Raw genomic sequence first — 4,876 nt, forward strand, 5'->3', positions numbered from 1 at the left:
TTAATTACAGCCATTTAATTATTTATTTTCTTATTAAAATACATGATATTTATTTTCAGAGTACTTGACTTTTTTATTTATAAAAACTAATTTATAAAAAATAATAATAATAAATATTTTATAAAATTATTTAACTAATAATTTTTAACAGATAAAATAAAAAACTTTTAACAAAGTAAAACGACGTTGTTTTACTTAAATTAAAATGATTTTTTATGGATAGATATAAATACTTTTCGAGAATGACTACAAAAGGAGCCATAACAAGGGTGGCAATGGCGTGGCGGTAGACTACGAGTACATAATTGCTCATGCCTTGGTTGAGAGCAGCCTTAGATAAGATATCCATTCCTGCAAGGCCAACTTGCAGGAAAATTGCAGCGAAATATACCAAAAGTTAACAATAACGGCATTTTTTGTAAAAAACGCCACAAAAAAAATCATTTCACTTGAAAAAAAGGCGTGGTTTTATCCCCAAAATTTCCCCCTCTGAAACCCCTAATTTTTCCTCTAAAATCGGTATCCTCAAAACACCCCCAATCTCACCCCTCCGTTGCTCTTTTCAATCAAGAAACTCTCCAACAGCAGTCTTGATTTGGTTTCCAGTTAGACTCTGAGATAGAAGAGATGGCAGTGAACTAGACGGCGGCGTTGAAGGTATTCCCAGATCTGGCTCGATCTCATCTCCTCCTTTCTTGTTTCCGTTTCATATATATTGGATTTCTTTTTCCAAAATAAAAGTTTGTAGTTATTTCTTTTTCCCTTTTACTTCTTCTCTGTAAGGGTTTCTTTTAATTCTAGGCTTCTATTGTCTTCCTTTTGTTGTTTTTTGTGTGAGACAACAGGACGGAGCAAATGTCTAAGGACAACGAGAGGCAGCAATTTCTTCCGTCGGATCTTGAGTTCGTTTCCAACAAGGCACGGAACTGTAACGCCATGGGATCTGGCTCGGGTCACCCGGAGTTCCAGTCGACGTACTCGGACCAGGTTCTGGAGAACGTGTTGGAGAACATTTTTAGGGTTTAAGAAACTTGTTCTCGTTTGCTGCGATGGGTTTGGAATTGGAACTAGTGGCCTTGCTATTTTCGTTAACAAGTGCAGGTATTTTTCTCCATTATTTTTGCTGTTAATAGTGTTCATTATTTACTAATAACCTGCTGATTGTATCTATTTATGGTGTTAAGAGTAATGTTTGTTAGCTTCTATAATATGGGATTGAGAAAAAAAATTGTCCTGAAATTTTTTATTATCGATTATATAAAATGGCTATAGAAATCATTATATAGTCGATAATGTTCCTAAAATTCTTCTATTGAAAGAGTTCACTTGTTTCCAAATTCTTCATTTTCTTGCCCATACATTTCGATTAATACCTCTTATCTCATTAAAAGAAAAACACAGAAATCACTGGACATCTTTTCTAACTCTCGAAGCAGGATTTGTTATTATATCCCTAATTTGCTTCACTTAAATGTTGAACCTTAATTCAATTTCCCTCTTTATCTTTCACATTGCACAAGATGTCCTTTTCTTCACGACTTCATATGTAACTTTGATTCATCAAATATCTATAAACTTCCTTCTACTATTCTTAACCTTAGCACGAATCTTAAGTTTCTCATCTTCTAATGTCTTCCATACCATATATATCACTAACATATCATTTTAATGTACCACATCAATCATTTTCACTTGATAGTTATAACTGACCTTAGCAATTTCAATGAACTTGACTTGTCACTCAACTTGGGTTAACTTTTGTACCTTTAATTGGCTATCTTATCTTGACTCATCACCTTCAAGTGCTCATAACTTTTCCTTTGAGCATGTGCATAACCTTCATTGTTCACTTCAAATTCTTGTCACTTTTATCTTTTGACTTAATCTCTTCCCATACATTTTAGTGATTTTTGTGTATTATGAACTTATTTTATTTTTTTAGTTTAATTTTAAGACTAATTGAATTTTGATTTTGATTTATGGATTAAATTGAAACTTCAGCAATTAATTGGGGACAAATATTGGAATTAGCCCTTAAACAACTTAGTTGACAGAGTGGTGGCCTGGGTGTGTGTGCTCTATCATCATCTCTTTTATACCATCCATTGAAGCCTCTCGTCTAATCTGCATAGAAGCCACAACCAAATAAAGACAAAGCAGGTTGCAGGTTACTGTTAAATAGTAGAAAGTCCAGAGGGAATAGTGCTTTGAGGATTCGTGAAACCAATGTTAGTTCGTGTGAGTAGTGTAAAGCTTGGTCTTTTGGTGTTGTTTATTTTAAAATTAATGAGATAATATATCAATATTCTGTACATAAATATATTTGCATGATGTCGTATTTAGTTATGTGCATGTGAATGTATAAATATAAATATATAAATATAAATATTTGCATGGCTTTGTTAATGGTTGGCATGATTTATAGTGTTCACGTGTATATATATATATATATATATAGATATAAAATTGTAGATTTTTGCATGGCTTTCAACGGTGGTCCTTACGTTTTAAACAATGAACATCTAAAAATTTAGTTTGTAATTGTTACGTTTTAAATTATCTTAATGTTGTAATTAAATTATTGGCTTAGTGACTGATATTTTGATTCCTTGCATATGAATTTTTACTTGTATGGCAGTTTATTAAATTGATTTTAATTATGGTTATTATTATTAAAATGTTACTTTTATTAATTGATTATGTTCCGAAAATCATATAGATCCATTACTATCGGTTTGCATTTATCCTGTTGAAAGTACATTTTTTAGAAATAAACTTTTCTAATGGAAAAGTTTAATATCTTAAAAATGGTAAGATTTTTGCATTAATACAATAATAAAAATTTTATTTTAGCTAATATTGTTTGAAACGGTTTAGATTGAAAACTAACTGAGACATCAATCCGAAAAAAGTTATTAGACCAGTCTCCATGTGTATGATTGCAAGCTGTTGTGGTGATGCACATTAATTATTTAGTCTTTTGTTTTGTTGTGCTGTAAGACTATTAACTTTAATATTTAACCATTTGTCTGCAGGGTAACTGACTCTTCAAAGAGGGAAAATTTGAACTTGCCAGGGCAAAATATGAAAATGTGTCTAATGTGATGCTGGATATGTTTACTTCAAGAAAAATAAAGAGTGAGATGTTTGAGGTTTATCATTCACTTTCATGTCTTGATAAAATATAGTTTGGGGTGGAATTGAGCAAAGGCTTCAGAACTGTGATTTTGAGTTGAGTTTATGTTTACTCCTTGATTGTACTGATAATAATTTGTCAGGGAATCTTATGCATTGGCTTTCTCAAACATTCTCGCCAGCAAAAGGTAATTACAAGGGAACAAGCAGTTCAAGATCTGGAGGTAAGCTATGAGAGTTGTTCAAAGCTGGCCTTTTGGTCTACATCTTGCCTTGATGATTTCTTATTTTTGTATTCTTTTGTTTGATCAATTGGAGGTCTAGTCATACTCTGAATGCGTCTTTTTTATATTCAAACCTCTCCTACCACATTATAATCAAGTGTTCTTAAGTTGACAAATGAACTGTAAGAACCCATTCTTGTCGTGCGTTACAAGTTATTGTTGTTAAGTTATTGAACCCACAACCTTTCTGGAGTTTTGAACAGTTTATTTTAAGGATATTTTCTAACATTTAATACATTGCTTACTTTAACTAAATTCAAGAAAAAAGTGATGCATTAATTACACGACATTGGTTAACATTTCTCTTAAGAAATTTATAAATAAACACCTTAACATGATAAGAATATTGAAGATTTTGCAATATGGTGTTGATTTGTATGGTATTTCTGGCCAATATTGTGAAAGTATCACAGCTATGAGCTAATTTTCTCATCAAATACCATAATCTCATGGACATTTATATGCAGGAATTGGAGAGAAGAAGAGAAGAACTTGAACAATTGCTGTTGGCAGAAAGGGTATGAGAGAATATGGGTGATTAAGTCAAATAGAGAAAGGGACATCATGTCCTTGTTGTGTGCAGGTGTTTTCTCCCTGAGACAGGCAAGGAACTTGACATCAAGAATTGTTCAACTTAAAGATGCTTCCTTGTACTCATTCTCATCCTCTTTATATTTTCCAATGCTTTCTTCAAGTAGGATACTAAGAATCTCCTATACTATTCTTTACTCATTCTCATCCTCTTTATATTTTCCTATGCTTTCTTCAAGTAGGATGCTAAGAATTTCCTGTACTATTCTTTCTGATTGCTTATAAAATAGTTTGCTCATTAGAACCTTCATTTTCTCTTGTCTTCTATTTATTTGTGTAAATCATTTTTCTTTCTTTAGTGACACAACGGATCTTTGAACATAATTTATATTGAGTTACATATAAATGATTTTTTAAAAATTGTGTATGGTTTAAAGTTCAAATTTCAAAAATAAAACATAATATAATATTTATCATAGAAAATAAATATTATTTGATTAAAATATTTTTTTTAAAGTTTATATTCTTTAGTGGCTTTTGTGAAAAAAGCGTCGCTAAAGGTTTGTTATATAGTGGTATTTTTAGAAAAAGTGCCGCTAAAAGCCATGGCCTTTAGCAAAGTTTGCTAAAAAGCGCCACTAAAAGGTCATGGCTTTTACGAAAAATGTGCCGCTAAAGGTCATGGCTTTTAGCGACGTTTGCGAAAAAGGCGCCGCTAAAGGTCATGATCTTTAGCGGCGTTACATATAGTGACGTTTTCTACGGTGCTTTTAGCGGCGCTTAAAAACGCCACTAAAGGTAAAAAAAGCCGCTAAAAATTTGTTCTCCTGTAGTGTTTGATTTGTTGGTTACCAAACTTTTGTCCCTTGTGATGTTTACATGCATCCTTTAATCACAAAGTTGACTAATGCTTATTAGAGTTTCTG

General features: G+C 31.9%; 1 long non-coding RNA gene across 6 annotated transcripts; it reads left to right on the forward strand.

The window, feature by feature from the left end:
- The first annotated feature begins 255 nt into the window (after window positions 1-255).
- LOC107897651 (uncharacterized) lies at window positions 256-4,260 on the forward strand. 6 transcript variants are annotated; one of them, XR_001684237.2, is made up of 6 exons: window positions 256-657; window positions 846-1,101; window positions 2,002-2,238; window positions 3,036-3,138; window positions 3,279-3,359; window positions 3,887-4,260. It is a non-coding gene; the product is annotated as an uncharacterized lncRNA (long non-coding RNA). The 6 variants fall into 6 exon arrangements; XR_001684240.2 differs by having other exon boundaries at window positions 2,002-2,228; XR_001684236.2 differs by having other exon boundaries at window positions 3,036-3,359.
- Window positions 4,261-4,876: the final 616 nt, after the last annotated feature.

This window comes from Gossypium hirsutum, chromosome A10 (assembly GCF_007990345.1).
Source record: "Gossypium hirsutum isolate 1008001.06 chromosome A10, Gossypium_hirsutum_v2.1, whole genome shotgun sequence".
NCBI lineage: Eukaryota > Viridiplantae > Streptophyta > Magnoliopsida > Malvales > Malvaceae > Gossypium > Gossypium hirsutum.